Below are 18477 nucleotides of genomic sequence, written 5' to 3' on the forward strand. Positions count from 1 at the left end.
GTTATGACAGTTTCGAACTTGGAGGCGCCTAACAAAGTGATAATTTTAGTTTTAAATGCAATTCATAAGTTTAATTCAAATGATACTTTCAAAAGTATTAGGTTTCAAGAAGTTATTTCGGATGAAATGTCTGACTATTAATAAAGATGGTACTAAATAAAGTTTTCAAACATTCAACATTTTCTTTATAAAAAATTTATGTAGGAATTGCTAATTTGTTAATAAAGTGCATTCGCCATATTTTTAAAATTATAAGTTTCATAAACCCTCAATCTTGTTGTTTAAAATGATGCAATTATTATTAATAATAAATATAATGATAATAATAATAAACACAAAGCAGAATTTCACATATTTGTGAAAAACAGTATATTCACAATTAGTAGTTAACAGGTAAAGTGCCTCGTACGTACGTCGTCTAGCAGGCAACACAGATAACAGGTTGTCTACTTTGTTGCCTATTCTTAGGTGCCAGAAGCAGAAATACACAGAAACAAAACTCGTATATTTATTAATATTAATAATAACCAAAATTTAAACAAAAATTGGAATATAACTTTGATTATTAATAAAAAATATTTTCTCAAAAGGTACAAAAATTAAATTTGTCAATATTATATATTCAAGAATTTTAAATTTTATATCCCCAAAATGTGATATACTAAATTTCACAAAAATGCTTTATTAATAAATCTAAACTGGAATTAAAAATTATATTAAAAATTAGTTTTTACGTTTTATCACAAGAAATTTGTTTAATTTTTTACATTTTATTTGTTTAACATTAAAAAGATATTTTTACAATTGTATTCCTTTCAGAATTTGAGATTTTAAAAACAACAATTAAAATGACTATGCCATATTCTTACTGAATACATAAATTTTGTTTGAAAGAAAGGACTTTTGGACTGACGACATATTATTGAAATGTTATAATACATTTTTGACATTTCCTTTCTTATGCAACCACATCCATTGTTAATAAATCAATAAATGAACAAAAAGCGGAAAACCGTACACATTCACTTTTTTCTTGTACCAAGAGTTTGTAGTAACAACCATTAAAAAAGCCAAAGCGATTGTTGGAAGCTATGGTCAAGTAGTTCGTGGCGCTTTTACTTTTAATAATAAGTTTTTTGTGAACCAAACAAATGAAATAGTTTTGCTGGTACATTTATGGCGATAATTTAATTACGTGTGCCGTTAGCCTGAACTGTAGTTGTTTAACGAGGCAAAATTTTGACATGATGAATAAATAATAAGCGACAGTGAACCAACAACTGTTACGGTCCAGGAAATCCCAGCAGCTAAACGGCGTCTTTAGAACAACTTTTTGTTGCCTATTAAAATGTAAAGTTGTAATTAATACAGTAGTACATTAATCGAATGAGTTTGCTACGTTATTAATTCTAAGATATCTTTCATTGAAAGTTATTTTACTGTAGGTTATTGTCTATTAAATTACACGGCGCATCAAGTTCTCTTTTCCTGGAGTGCAACAAATCCATTATTGAAATTCCAACTGTATTATTTTATTAAAACCTAACGCCGGTTTCGAAAATAAAAGTTACAGTAATGATTTAACGGCAACAACTCATCCTAGCATTCAAATCAAAAGTTCATTTACGTTTTCACTGAACCATTATGTTGCTGGAATTACTTATTGTATACATAAGAAATAACAGCATTTGTTAAAGAAAGGAAGTTTACGAGGAGGTAGTTATCGATACACATTTTTAATTACCGAATCTGTTTTATGCACCGAAGTAACAGTTACGTTACACACTAAATACCATCATACTAATTTGCGAATGTTAAATATTGGCATGGTCTGTTTATCCCTCCTAATTTACACTGTTTGACTTTATATAACTTTATGGCATGGATTTTGTTATTTAATGTGCACTAAGTACAAACACAACACATGAATATTACGCAACTGTAAACTATTATGTGAATAGATAGTATTTAAAAATAATAAATAATAAACGCTACATGAGTTTTGTCCTTGAAATGAAAAATCATTTTTCTCAACCATGGAGGTGTTTAAAGTTTAAAAAAAAGTGATGATACACGCTATTAAGATGTATTAGTAAAAAACAAGTATTATAAACTTATACAATAGCTCTTCTTTTATAATTATAATTGGTCGTTCTATGAACCCATCATCACGGATAATTTGGTTCATTTCATATAATTGATGACACAAAAAATCCCCCTTCTCTTCTCTATACCAATAGGTTTAAAAATGTTTACAACCTTTCAGCTCATTACAAGTTTATAGAGGATTAATCACAGCTTTAGCATTATGTTACTGGTTTTTCTAAAACAGCTTTGTCTTTTCCTATGAATACAATTTATTGGCTTAGTTATATGTCTGTAAATATTCATTTTAGACGCAGCTACAACAAAACAATAGAGTATAAATTCTGCGTTGAAAGATATAAAAGTTTTATGATGTTGATGGCTCTTCGAAATAAGAAAGTTATTGGTATTGGCAATTAAAGTGATAAAAAAGTAAACGGAAATACCAAACACTTTACATCTCAGTAAATATTCATTTTAGACGTATAGTGTGCTATGTCAATAGAGAATAAAATTCTGCGTGAAATAGTGTGAACAATTTATGGTGGTTCTCTTCGAAATAAAAAGTAAATGGGAATCTCTCTGTGACAATAATTTGATGAAAAAAAGGTTTTTTAACTTAATAAATTGAATTTTGATCCTAGTTATTAGTAGATTAAAGATTCGTTGACTCAACTCAGTGAATGTCGAGATTTTGTGTTTAAAACTCAGATATGCACTTTACAATTATTAGATTTAAGTGCCAATTATCATTCTTGATTCAAAATCAATTAGTACTGCACATTAGTTTAATCAAAATGATTCTCTTTACGACGTTTAATTAAAGAACAGTTAGTTTCAATTAACGACAAACGAACTAAATAATAATCTCTTAATTAGAATGGTATTAATGCAGTTTTCACCACCGCACGAAAATGGTGTTATTTCTCTTCTTGCATACAGGAAACACATAAATAAACAGTTGCATTCAAGGTTGATTGCTTTTAAAAATCTCCAATAAATTAATTTGTAGATTTCTTCATGAACACTTGTCATTAGTTACAAAAAATAATGGTAATAAATAATTACAAAGGAAAACAACTTGGCACGATTATGATATAAAGTCAGACGAGTATAACTGAAAATGGTTCCGTTTTAAACAGATTATGCAAAACGTTTGATCAACACGAATGTCTCGACATTCCACAAGAAACAGTGTCAGGTCAGTTGCAAAGTAATCTACATTTATTTCTTTTTCAAGTTTCAAATTGCCACGAGATCATGATCTTACAGTTATGCAGTGTTTTACGATTATGTATTTTCACACAGTTGATTTTAGTTCTATATTTTGTTCGACAACAAACTTTTAAATTAAAAAAATATTTAAAAATTTATGTGTATAACAATTCTACGATATTAAATTCTGTTAGCCACGTACAAAATATTAAATTATTTAAAAAATATACACATGTTTTGAAAGTTGAGCTTTAAAGCTCAATGAACAATTTAAATTGCTCCAATCAATATCAGTTATTAATGCACAATTTACATTTTTAAGAGATGTCAATTGATGCATTAATAATTGCTATTAACAAAATTACAAGAGCGTATATACCGGAACTGTAATTAAAGTGAAATTATCCTCTTTCGTTTACATGATAATTTGTGTGAACGTTTCCCCAGTATCAAATTACAAAAATGATTTACTGCTCGTTAAATCCAGATTTTTACTCGTATTTCAAAACAATTCACATTTCAAATTCACCTATTGAATATTTCTTCTATCACATGTCCAGATCTGTGTTTTACAAAACGAATAATAGCTCACAATCTGATAAAAGGCGCTAAATATAACAATAGTGTTTTAAATTAATCCTTGAATGTCTTACACTTTCCATTGTGCCGAAATTGTATAACCGACTGAATTAAATTGACAAATGGCAAGTCGTAATAAAGTAAGTAATTCTTTATGTGCATTAAATCTGAATAATCAAGGATTGGGAGTGTTAAATAAAGAAATACTGCACAATTCAGTTTAATTCTTTAAATATCACTCAGTCTTTAATTAATAAGTATCAGTGAAATTGTATGAATTATTTTGTTCATTGATTTAGTGAAATTATTAGAAATGGCCTGGCATAAAGAATCCATTTCACTTCACGTCGTGATGGTTCAACGAAACCAAAAATGTGGCTTAAATATATGTTTATGTGATGGCCATTTAAACTCTCTGATTTAATCTGATTGCTAACAGTATTAAGCAATTTATTTTGTCGGCATTTTAAAATTACAAACTCACACTTACTCGTATCAATACTTCCTTATCTCTTTAGTTTATCTCTGACTGATGTAGAAACTAATTTATTCACAAAAAAATTGAGTTAATTGTTTATTAATTATTTATAATGTTGCATCAAGTAGTAATTAACGATCAAAACGGTCGTCAGTAATATTTGCAAGGTTGTTAATCAATATTTTTACATGTTACAAAAGTGCACTGAACCTGGTTTTACATGTTATAAATATTGAACATACAATCAATCAGAAATTTACACAATAATTATATGAGAATTTACACAAGCAAGGTTGATTTAGCTATAACTAAAAAAGATGCTTTAATGTATGAAGAAATTTATTTTTTATTCATTGAATTTCATTTAATTTTTCATTTTAAGATTAATGACACAGAAACGTTTGAATCAGTTTAATTTTTATTGTACTTTATCATTAAAATTATAAAGATTTTGTGAGCATTTGATACGTTTTAATATATTGTATCATTTCAATGTGGAATAAATTCTCTAATGTTTTGGTAATTGTTTAAAATGCTATTTAATTAATTTTCAAAAGCAAATTCCTGAAAAGTTTTAATTGAAATATATTTTGAAATAAATATTTAATAAGCTTGTAAAGTTTCTTCATGTGTAAGCTTTTGTTATATTTGTAACTTTCAGTCTAAAAAAGTTTAAATTTACAATAATGGTTGTTTGTTACTTTTAAGACTAAGTTTTAATTGAAATTTATTTTCAAGTTTAATTTTTTATTAACTACAAAGTTGAAATTTATAAAATGTGTTTTATTTTTTCTCAAAATGTCTATAAAAATAAATCAACGTCCTAAAGATTTAGCACAATTTTTGGTGAATATGTAAATATTTAATAAAGTTGCTTTGTATCAGAATAAAAAAAATTAATTAAATTTGAATGAAATAAATATTCATGTTTAAAACAGGAAATTTTGTTTACAGGTAAAATTTTGTTCTTTAATAACAAAATGTGCCCAAGGCAACGATAAATAAATAAATTTATCCAGACCATGAGAAATGTGACGTGCTAAATGCATTTACATGCTTTTTAATATGAAAATGTTAAGTTTGTGGAATATATTAGTTTGGTCATGGGAGTTTTTTAAAAGAAATTTCCACGTTTGGGTAAAGCCATTTCGTTAGAACAATCTAAAATCTGGGTTAATTGATAATATAGCTTTGTTTTAAAATATACTTTGACATAAAAAAATAATAAACAGTCTTAACATCAAATACTAGAAAGTAATTGACAATCCCTATAAAGAAAGAAAGTTAATAAAAGGTAATAAAATATTTCATTTCATCAATTATTCTTTCAAGTGCTATTTTTTAAATTTATATAAGTACAATAAACTTGTTTATGTCACGAGGCTTTTAAACTAATGGCGGGCTTAATTAAAACAAATCGATCATTAAACCATTTCCCTTTTCATTCATAAATTAAAATGCTGACCGAGTTTTGGAAATATTCTGTGGGCACCTGTTTCCTCAGCAATTTGAAACATTTACGTACTTTTATGTTGACTAATTATCTCTGGTCCAGCGATTAATTCGCCTGAAACGAATTGTTATTCTCGTACGAAAATTTAACAACATCCACTTTCGATATTCCGGATACGCGTCATTAAGTAATTTTTGGGATGGTGCATTCTTTACATGCTTTTTTTAGGTAAATTTGTATCAAAACTCAGGATGTTTACTTAATTAATGGTTTAATAATTTTTTATATGGGAAATTATTACACAAATTTATTTATTTTTTTTTTTTTCATTTTTTGATAGTTAATCAATAGTAAAACTGTAAGTTAAAATATATTTCTTCAAATTTTGTTTACTTACGAGTTGCTAATTGTTAATTAATTAATTAAATTAATTTAAATGAATGAAATCCTTTTTTTTAATTTTTTAGTGTATAAATTTTATGTAAATGTAAAATAAAAAATGTTGTAATGAACAATTATCTTGTATTAATTTGCAATGATTAGTTTGTGGTTTAAACAAGAACCTCAAACATAAAATTAAAAACCTAATGTTTATTTTAGCAATTCAATTAAAATAATTTACATACTAATGCACCACACTTATTGGAAACATTCTTGGAGACCATAATTAATGATTGTTGTTTATTTTTAGTAAATATTTGTTGTTACTGTAATTGTAAACTTGAGTTGAATAAAATAAATGCATACTTTCAACAATTCCTTTTCCACTTTTTGTCCTTTCTCTCCGGAAACAGAAAATCAGTCGCATAAAACAATATGTTTAAAATAATTATCCTCTTTATTTATTTGGTTCATAAATCAGGAATTTATATTAAACGAAAGTATTTATTAAAATTTTTGGGTCAGTTGAAAGGAAACGCATTTAATAAGCTTAGCTAACAGTAAGCTGTCTTTATGGAAATTATTTTAAAGCACCAGCCAACCTATACATTGCAACTTGGCTGTATTATTAAATTTAAATTGCTTTTGTGTCATTAGTTTGATACAAAATCGGCGATTCAAAATTGCCTTTTACATCCTATAATTTATACTCACAAAATGTTTCCAATTAATCCCATTACACACATATCCATTTATTTCCAATGGAATCCGATTGTTTTAAGGAGTTTTACGCAACAAAACACACCTTAAAAGGAGATATTGTTTAAAATAATCGGACAACACAAAGGAAACGTGTTGCAAAAGCAATTTGCATTCGGGTTTCCACCGATTATGAGTGCAAAATTTTTAAAACCATCGCAGAGGATGTGTTTCTAAAGAGAAATTGGCGGGCTTGGCATTGAGGCGAACGACTTAAAAAGTAAATTTTATTTTATAGACTGAATACATTATAATAGTTAATTAATATTAATTTCTCATGATTAAGAATAATATCGAACCGAACCAATTCGGAGTTGGCGGCGATTTCTACATAATCAGGGAAAGGATACTTTTATGGTTTCGTTCGGAAACAATTTTTTCTCTTTCATAGTGCACCATCGGAGATTACATTTATTAGCTAACAGTTGACACTTCTTATTAATTTCCATTAATTACACGCGCTAATACTTGTGATTAGAAAGTGTTACAAATAAATCCACAAAGGTCGTTTGCATACTATCAGTTACATCAGATTAAATAATTATTAAAGCATTCGACTTTTCAGAGAAAGTGTCGTGAGGGTATTGAATCAACTTATTAGGAACTAATGGAGGAAACTGAGCACCTCTCGCCTTTGGCTACGTTTTAACACACGAATCAGGAAGATTATTTTCCTGCTAAATTTATCACTATAATAAATGTTTGCTTGTGTGTCGTAAAAGTGTGTTTGTTATAGTGGATTATACACCTGCAAAATTGTAAATATACATTGTTGAAAAATTACGGTTTAATAAATATTTTCTGAATATAAATATTTACTCAGTAAATGACTAGATTGAATAATATTTAAATTTAATTACAATTATAATAAATTAATTAAATTTTATTAAATTTTATAAGAAATCATTCAATAAAAACAAAAATATACAATGAAATTTTATAAATAAAATTCTTCAAAAAGTTTTTAATAGATATATAATTTTAAAAATTAGAAATTCTTTTGAATTACTTTTGAAAATTGATATTAATTCTTCAAGCTTTTCCAGAATGAAAAGACAAGAATTTTTAAAGTTTTCATTCTATAAAATTATACAAAAAAGTTTTTTGTCGAGAAAATTATAAGAGAAAGTTAATTTTAAAAATTAAAATTAGAAATTAGAGACTTAAAAATTTGAAAATTTTTATTAATTTCCAAAATTATTATGTAAAATTCTTCTGAAATACTTTTTAAAATAGATATTAGTACTTCAAGCTTCCACAGAATATATTTAAAGACATAAAACATATAATAATTAATAAAATGATAAGTTCATAGGCAGTATTTAAAGCATGGACGTAAAATAAGTTTAAAAATACACTTATCAACAAGATAAAAGTAAATGGATTTGCCGAAAATATTCAAAAATGAAAAATATATTTCAAAAAAAACATTTGAAAATAAAAATATTGTGGGTAAGCTTTAAATTTTGCCTGTTTTAATAAAAATTTGAGTAATATTTAATGACCTGACTGTATAACAGAAAACTAGAATAATAGCTAAAACTCAAATAAGTTTAAATCAACAAAACCAACACACTTTTCATGCTAGTAAAATGTAAATGGTTACATAAAATATGCGCAATTATACATAAACTTAGTATGTGCCTCATAAATCGCCAGTAATTGGTTATAACACATTAAATTGCCTGTATAATTTGTCGGCATTAAATATTTTACGTTTGTTAAACGAACACATTAAAAACACCGTATTGTAACAGTCTTTGCAATACGTTATTGCCCATTCGAGGCACATACTGTGTCAATCTTTCATCATTGATAACAGATACTTTCACCAAAATCGCCTCCTCATCAAAAGTTGGGCAAAAATTAAACCAAAAAACCGTTCAACAGTTAATCTGTACGTCGTTGAAAGTTGCCCAACGGTGTTGTATAATATCACATAACACTATTTTCAAATTAATACAGCGTGTTGTTTCAACATGAAACGTAATTACCTGTTTTGATGAGGTGAAAAGTGACAAGTGCTGTTTGATTCGATAAATTAAATTGTTTACTAAAAAAAATCTATTCGAGGAACATCTCACTAATATTCTTTCTAGTGATAATCACTAAAAAATCCATAAAATGCCTTAACACCTGTTGGCGAATTTCATAATAAACACCATCTTAATTGTGAACTAATCACAGTTTATATCCAAGGCCGGAATTGTTAGCGACGTTGGATGCAATCACAGATTCAATGTCTGGCAGATGTTTCGATGCAAGATCTGAATTCAATTGGTACGGTCATGTTGGTCAAGGATTGAATAGCTTAAAGATCCAGAAACAATGGATTTTGTCAAGGTCTACAATTATCTGCAGCATCGTGTGTCAATTAGTTTGTTGTGTATTATTAATTTTATCAAGTTCGTATATGAAATCAAATAAAATAGTATCAAAGAAGTACGTACCTCTTTCACTGCACATATTTATTAGATTAATTTCAATTTATCAAACATATAATGACAACTATCAAAAAGTAAGTAAAGTAACTATTGTAAATGAGTAAGGAAAAGTACTAACTTAATATAAAATTTTTTGTTTTCTATTTTTTATTGTTATATTTAACAAAAAGTGGCAATAAATATAAAATAGCTATTTATTATATATTTCTTTATGATTAAATTTATAGATATCATCTATCAATATTCTTATAGTTGGAAAGTTGAATAATTTAATTAAAAAACTAAAATGTAATCTTCCTTGACATTAAAATATTAAGACAAATTAATTCAATTCTATAAAAATTGGAGAAGTATTGTAAATAATATTAATTAAAGAAAACTAAAAATTAATAGAAAAAATTAGACAACACTAGATGAGTTAATTGATTTGCATCCTCTTAAGCATTTTGCAATAAAAACGTGTTAAACTGGATTCAATCCAATAAAAAGTTAACTGGAAATAAATGGTAATTAAAAAACAATATAGTATTAAGATATCATAATCTTGTTTAGTGCAACAACGACCTTTTCTTTCTAAATGCAAGGCCGTGTTGTTGATCAGGTAGTCGTTCACATTGTTAAGATTTTATCTCGTGTTTCAACTAATCATAAATTCGCCCATTAAAACAGCAACAAGAAAATATTGAGGGTCTGGGTCAGTCTTAATTTCCTGAGAGGTTTTTTGTAATGTCAAGACGCTAACAATGTTAAATAACAAAATTTAACAATTGGTCACGTTGCTACACGCATGGAAATTATCCTTTACAATCCGATGAGCCAAATCTGTTACGAATTCCCTTTTATGCGATGTAAATTATTGTAATCCGGCACCACGCCGTGTCAAATTAACCATAATGCCGTCCAATCATAAAGAAATGATCGATTTTTCTTAAATAAATAAGTCGTATCGGGATTGTTCGAAGTCATTGACGAGACACAAAAAGCAGATGGTTGATCTGTGTGCAACAACCGATGGTCCGGTCAAATTATGCATGATTGTCGGTACTGTTAATTCCATGAAATGTAATGGAATTAAATGAGCTTTTACTTCGCATGTACTACACAATAGGAATTGTAGTGAAATTGTAAGTGACGTTTAGAATGGAAAATGTTTCTAACTGAAAATCAATTATTTACTTCATAGCATGTGGTTTAAGTAAGTATGTATTGTTGGAATAACTTTTACTGGGAATAAATCCTCATTTTGAAACCCATATTGTCTCTATAAAAGTTTCTCTAAAATGAAAATCTTTAAAACCTTTGATTTATGTTGGAAATGCTTATTTTCAAAAGTAATTCAAAGGTTTAATTATATTCTTCAGTAATGGATAAGAAATGACAATAAAAATAAGTCTTCTGTTCAATTTTAACATTAAATATATGTGTAAATAATTTATGAAAATTGAAAATTTCAAATTTTAGAGTAATAATTTAAAAATTTTTTCAAAGTACATACAAAATTTGTTCCTTCCTATCAATATTTTAATCATTTTTTTTATATTTATTTTGTATTTTTGAATATTTTTGACAAATTTACTTGTTCTTATTTTGTTTATATGTGATTCAAATGCCATTTTTATTAATTCTTTAAAATCTTAGCTTTGAATTATTAATGTGAACTGTAATAAAAAATAGTAAAATACATGGATTTTTTATAACACTTGAATAAACTTTGATTTCGTTATAATTTTAAAATAAAATGATTACTAACATTGTTGTAATTTTTATAATTTATTAAATTGTTTGATTGATTCATAATTGAGTCGAATTTCCTATAAACAATATTAACAATAAAACAAATATTGCAACTAATGTTGCTGAAATAGACGTCAAAAGGAAGTCGTTACATTTTAATTAGGTACATCGCAGCTATAAACATAATTATTGAATTATAAATCTGGATGGCGATATAACTTAATTAACGGTACAAACAAGTATGTAAGGAAATTGTACTTCACATTAATTAATGGGTGCTATTTAACTTGTCAAGTAATTTTAATATGTGGTTAAATTTTGTTTCCATTATTCTTTGGCAACTCATTTTATTTAAAACACAAGTGGCCTTCGTTATTACGACCAACAACCATTGTAAATTATACAAAAAATCTGTTATGTACAGACCATTGTCTTAAAATAAAAATGTGGTGGACTTCTAATTTAATTGCTAACATTTGCATTTAACTTGGATGTAGATATACGAGAAGCCTTTTGGAAAACAATAGCCAATATTAATAAGATTTTGGCGTTGAAATCTATTGTTTATTGGATCAGTTTCTACTTTCAACTGGTTGTGTCCGGAAAATACGGAAATTATACTAATCCTTCATCGATTTAACTTTCTATAAAGCAAAAGGATTATTTAAGCTTTAAACCTGATACTAATTAAAATAAAAATTGGCGAATATAAGTCACGACCAACCATCAACGTTTACCCAATTTGAAGCCACTCATTCAGTCAGTCACTCTCATTCAACATTTCAAAGGTTTTTCGATTTCATCGGTGATAGTTCAGTAGTTATGTAGGTTGACAAAGGAGAAATCTTCACATGAGCATTTAAATCCAATTAAACGAATCGACATTGATCGTCTTAATTGAACCATTAGTACATTAAACTCACAAATTTGTGGGTTTTTAAATTTTAAACGAGTACGAAAAGTAAAATGATGATTTTTCAGGCCAATTTCGTAACAATGGCAATGTTAAATTGAGCGTGCAGATCTTCGGCGGTGTAATTGATGATTTTCTCATACACTTGTGCAAGGCAAAATAAATACCTCGTTTGTGTTTTAAATAAAAATATATGAGAAACAATACACAAATGGAAAATTAGTTAATTAGCGGATTAATGAGACGGTTGCATTATGCCGAGACAATACGGTTCGATAAAAATAATGGAATTGTTACAAATTTACTGCACGATACAACTCAGATAGTTTCTCAACTCCGCAATCTCGGCGATCTGAGCGAAGTGGAAGAAAGGTGAGTTTTATTGGGAAACGTCTAAAAGTGACCGCATTCACCTGAATTTGCAAGTCAAACAGTATCCGCTTTATTTTTTATTGAACACTATGATATACTGTGCATTTGTGCTTCTGCATCTGCTACAAAGAGATTTCTAAACTGGCAACAAAAATTTATGTCACTTCTATAAATAGAAGTACAAAAATGTTATCACAAGGTTCTGTCAAATTCACATTAAAAACACTATATATAACAGTTTTTCTTTCTTAGTTATCTGTACTTTTTATTTTATGTGTTATGATTTTATGTGAATTCCATTTTGGATTTATAAATGTGTGTCATCTCTTCGTACCAGTCTCCAATTCACATTATAACACCAATCCAAACTACCAAGTACACACTAAATGTGCATTCCAAACATTCGTGGTGCATTTTATGACAGCCAACCATCGTCACAGCAAACAACCATAAAACGTAGTGAGTGTGGACGAATGCAAAATAGATGGAAGCGATGCAAGTAGGTGGGAAGCTAAGACGAATTGATGATGGTCGGGTCGGTAGTACCTCTCTGAAGGATGCACAAGGCCATGAACGTTCATTCACCCACCCACCTACCAGCAATGGTGCTCATGGTACCCGTTCTGCAACGTTGTCGAAGTTAAGAAACGTTCTCTCGCCGGGCGATATTCATATTAATTCTTTAACACCTGTGTGAACTCGTTCCTGTGTCTGACATTAAAAAAAAAACGGTTTGCTGAAAAGTGTACGGCAACAGCGACGGTTTAATTAGGCCTAGGCAATGAAAGGCATTCACTCGAAGGCAGCTGCATGATATTCCATAATAAATATCAAACTTCGATGTGTGTAACGTACTTACATATTTATATCGCAACCATTCGCGTTGTAATTGTTGCTTGTCATCTAAACAGCTCTGGTCATTAGAATGGTATGCCATGGCGAAAATTATGGAATACAGTTTAATGCCTCAACGATTCGCATATGCGTATCAATTTATTTACTCTGTAGTGTCAATTAAATGCCTAACAGAAATCAAATGGAAAAACACAAGAACAGTAATATGCGATAATAAGAAAAATTACGAACAGTTATCTATAAGATATGAAGCTGTGATTGTCAGGGGGGAAAATGGGAGAACGGAGATTTGAACTCCGATAATGGTATTCATGGTGTTTTAATCCTTTTGTTACAACTGTTTGTATGCTGAGAAGGATTTGCATTTTTATTTCTGGTTCACTGTTTAATGTCCCCAACGGTTCCCCTCCACTTGGTTCCAATTTAAGTCTGAGTTTGTCTTTAATTGCTGCTAAAAGATGGAAGAACCTGTTGACCAATTCCAAATATAAGTTTTCATTTGATATTTTTACTTCTGGTTCACTGTTCAATGTCCTCAAAGGTTCCTCACCTCTTGGTGCCAATTTAAAACTGCATTTTCCTTTAATTAATATAAAACAAGGAAGAAGCTGATGGGATTTCTGGATAAAAAGTCATTATCACATAGTTGACATTAACAGCTCAATTTTCTCAACGGTTCCTCTCTTCTTAGTTCCAGTTTAAATCTGAATTTCATAGTCATATAGTTGACATTAACAATTTCATGTTTTTATTTGATATTTTTATTTCTGGTTCACTGTTCAATGTCCCCAATGGTTTCTTTCTTCTTGGTTCCAGTTGAAATCTGAATTATCCATTAATTAATATAGAACAAGGAAGAAATGTTGACCAATTCCAAAGGTGACATTTCCAGATAAATCTTTATCACATATGTGAAATTAGCAATTCCACGTCTTCATTTGGAAGGCGACAAAAAATCAACGAAACGTTTAGAAATACTTAAATTATACTTGAAATGAAGTAATAAACCTTAACGTAACTTATAATGCCTCATTGGAAATAAATATTTACGCAACATGCTACTTTCTACGTAGATTCCCATTCTAATGATACGAACAGTTTAGGTAATGCTTTGTTTGAAGATTTATGCGAATTTTCCATTGTATTGTTTTAATACGAGTTATTTGGCAGAAGATTTTATTAAGGAAATAATGTCATGTCAAAGTAATGGCTGTTAATAGAGTACAGTTTATTGGACAAAAAGATTAATAAAAAAGCATCTGGCTGCCGACAATTTGACAATTAAAGACATTGGTGTGCTTTAATAATCTTATTTAATCAATTTAATAATCTTAAATACGTGTGTCTCTTCTTATTGTTAAGTTATTGAAATCGAAATATTAAGTATGAATTCGCAAATAGGTCACCTGTTACAATAAGGTCACTATTAACAAGATAAAGTCTTTAATCTTATTAGTCGGATTGGGAACATAATTTAATGCCATTATGTCTACATGGAACTTTTACCTCGCCCATATTAAAACGTTAAAATGCATCGAACAAACGGAACAATCACGTTTCTGCGTGCCTCACTGCGTCAAGTAAATTAGCTGTAAATTTTAGAAAAAATATCCATTTTCGAAAAAATATCAACTGGGGCATCCGCCGTGGAATGTAAACGAAGCCGATAAGTCATGCTATACGGCACTAAAGTGACATTATTACAACTTGATTCAGAATACTGCGTTTATCTGATAATTAACTTAACTGTTGTCCATGAGTTATGGTTAACGAATTAAAATAGTGTTTCAGTGTTATCGTATTAATGTTACAGTTTTAAGCTTCAGGGTAACACTTACTGAGCATCTTTTATTTCCCCTACATTGAATTTTAAACGTCAATTAAAAGTCTTCTTGGAGTGAAGGAAAAAGAGGATCAAAGGCATCCATCCAATGGTTTTTCTTAGAAAGTAACAATAACAAAGTCACCTGTCAGTTGTTTAAATTGCAAGATATATCTGTGTTATTTTCAAACCTTTACGGATTACCATGTACGGCAAAATGGAATTCTCATTTTGCACAACATCAAATCTTCCATTGTACCTTGTCTAAGAGCCCAGATCTTTTATGCAGCCTTTCCGACCGGAACAATGGCACAGCACACACATTCACAGAGCTGTTTTCATTAGACCTCCTAATAAAATAAAATAGAAAAATAATTATACACCTCCATTATGCAGTTTCTAAAAGACATGTGAGGATAAAACCTTGGGCAATCAAAAGAAAACAAAAAGGAGCCGGATTGATTGTTTTTAAATACAATAGACCATAAAGTGTATTTTTTTACCTAATCCGCAGTATCCATTTGAAAGTAAATTAAGTGCGTGCGTGCGGTTACAAGAAGTGTAAAAATGGTGAAGCACACACTTTCTGTTTAATGCTGTGCGAATCACTTCAACAATGTGACGAGCAAACTTTGACCACAGACAGCGTTTCGAAACAGTGGAAATACTTGGGAAACTTTTCTCTGTTTAGACGTTTGATTGAAGGCATAAAATACAAAACTGGTGCCTTTGTTCCAATAATGTAAATCAGCAATTAGTTAAAAATATGTAGACCACATTCACTCGAAAGTGGACTTCAAAAAAACATGCGTAGGTTGGATAAGATCAATCATAAACCATGCTACACTATTTAGCAAAACGTTCAATTAAATCAATTGGAAATAAGTTTGCTGCAGGTGCACTAAAATAAATAAATATACTCATAGTATATTACCCACTTTCATTCTATGATCCTTTGATGAATCAGTTTTTTTGACCGGAAATTCTTAAAATTTGTTGGTCATCCTCTTCTTCTTTCTTGTGGTCGTTACATTACATAATGGTCCAAAATAAAATTTATTATTAGTTAACGTGACTAATTTGCTAGAAATCAAGAAACTCGGTCCATAAGTGGATAAAACAGGATGAGACTAATTACAGTGTCTTCAAACATGAGAACCGTTAAGATAACAAATTTATTTACAATATCTATTAGTAATTTCACAATTTATCTACTAATTGTCCTAAAAAATATTATTCCTTATTAATAACAGTCGATAAGTTTCCTATTTATTTATATTTTGCATGGTATAAAAATAAGTTAACAGCGAAAACGAAATTATCACACTCACGTAGCTAGAAAGTGTTTATTTTAATTAGTTTTCTAGTTTTCATCAATCAATGAACGACACTGATAGTCGCAGCAAAGGATTTATAAATATAACATGGCCTTAAACTTGCCATACGAAGAACTATCTATCATTGTGATCTAGGATATTTCCAATAAGGTCAGACCTGTTGAAGCATGAATTTTGGGTGTGAAGCACTTTTTATGAATGGATCAATAAAAACAATATTTAGATCAGTTCAATTTACATTTGATTAAAATTTTAGCCAAATATCAAAGTGTGTCAATTAGCAATTTATGTCGAAACAAAGAGTACCAATTAATAAAAAACAACACAATAATTACAACGCCTATACAAGACGATAAATACATTTTAATTTTAAAAAACGTATAATTATTGTACAAATTTGTGGATGGAAGATTCGAATTAATTGTGGGATGAGGTTATTTACCCAACAGACTCATTGTTGTTCTTAACAATAAAATTTAAAGGCTGTTTGGGTTTGCCAAAATTATTTAAGTGGGTACTTAACTGTTTCTTGAGTCCATTGACATTTAAATAAAACACACACAATATTTATTTTCAATTTTTCTTCTTATTATTTATTCTTTGATTTTTGACTTATACTATACATACATTCATCAATGATCAATCATTGTTTAATACATCTGCAGTACATAAAAATTATTTAAATTAAATAAATTCTGAGAAACTATTTGCCAACAATTTCCTTATCAACCATTTTTAAGTACCTTTTTAAGCATATTTATCATTATTGGTTGGATTATGTTTCATTATAAATGGAAATAAGATATGACTTGAAAAAAATTCTAAATTTACAAAAATGTGTAATTATCTTAGAAATAATTAATGATCGTGATTTTGCCCACAACTTTCCCTGTCTTCTGGAAAAAACAATCGTTGGCAAAAGTCATTTTATTGTCGCATATTTTCTCAGCGTGCTAATTACTGTTCGCAAAGTGGGACTGGAGACATCGATAAAATTCTCAATAAATGGGGACAAGCCAAAGATTTATCGCATTAGTAATGAGGCGTTCTACATAATTAATACACAAATACGTACACGCTTTATTTCATTCAAACGAAGGCATGAGAACTTTCCAATAATTATGTGGGGACATATGGCTGATTTATGTAATATGTATCTGACCAAATACCTATACCATAATCTCATAGTTCAGATAATACAAATTTAAATTGGGATAGGAAGATGCAAATGAAAGGAAAATTGTTTCTAAATGTAAATACATTATATTATTGAGCAAATAAAAGCTTTCTATTATTATAAAAAAAAATTTCTATCAATATTGACAAATAATACTAATATTAAACAAAAAACTGTTGAAGATCAAAGGAAGTGGTTCCAGCTTGTAATTTTGTCAATGGATGTGCAATTTGGGATGGTCTGGTGGCTTAAATAATATACCTTAAAACCATTAGGTCCACCAAGAACGGGTTAATATAAAGCAAGTACAGTTTAATTGAATTATTTTATAGAGACAATATGATCTTACCTGATATAGTATTACTTTCACTAAGTACACTTTTCCATACCCATTAATGATGGATAATTGTCGCTAATGGACGGCTATATTTGTAGTGAAAATGAAGTGCCACAATTAACAGGATAATTCAAATACTTAGGATAAAATGTACGTACGTGGGTGATTACTTTTTATCTGGAGAAAAGATTTATACAAATTTTACGGCATTTCATGTACAATTATCAAACTAATTTGTCTTTTAAGTATGGGTACTTGTTAATTGTTATTATAATATAGATAGTAGAAATTTGTGAATCTAATTGTTCATGTAGGAAATAAATAAACTTGATACTTTCTATTTTAATTGAAAAACTATAAATGGATATTGAATGGAATGAGAGTGATTTAATTTAAATTAATTCTATGTGGAAAATGGTTAATTATTTATTTTTGAAATTGTCTTCAGTTATTCACATTCATTCATTTTATATTAAAATTCTTTTTATTTTTAAATTAATAATATTGGGAATTAAAATTCTTATAAACCTTATCTA

At 28.6% G+C, this 18477-nt stretch overlaps 1 protein-coding gene across 2 annotated transcripts in view; it reads left to right on the forward strand.

Annotated features, from left to right (window-relative positions):
• The window catches only part of LOC109601767 (putative uncharacterized protein DDB_G0277255), a 64814-nt gene that overhangs the window by 10604 nt on the left and 35733 nt on the right, over positions 1–18477 (forward strand). The gene's annotated exons all lie outside the window — the stretch shown is intronic.

This window comes from Aethina tumida, chromosome 4, assembly GCF_024364675.1.
Source record: "Aethina tumida isolate Nest 87 chromosome 4, icAetTumi1.1, whole genome shotgun sequence".
Taxonomy (NCBI): Eukaryota; Metazoa; Arthropoda; class Insecta; order Coleoptera; family Nitidulidae; genus Aethina; species Aethina tumida.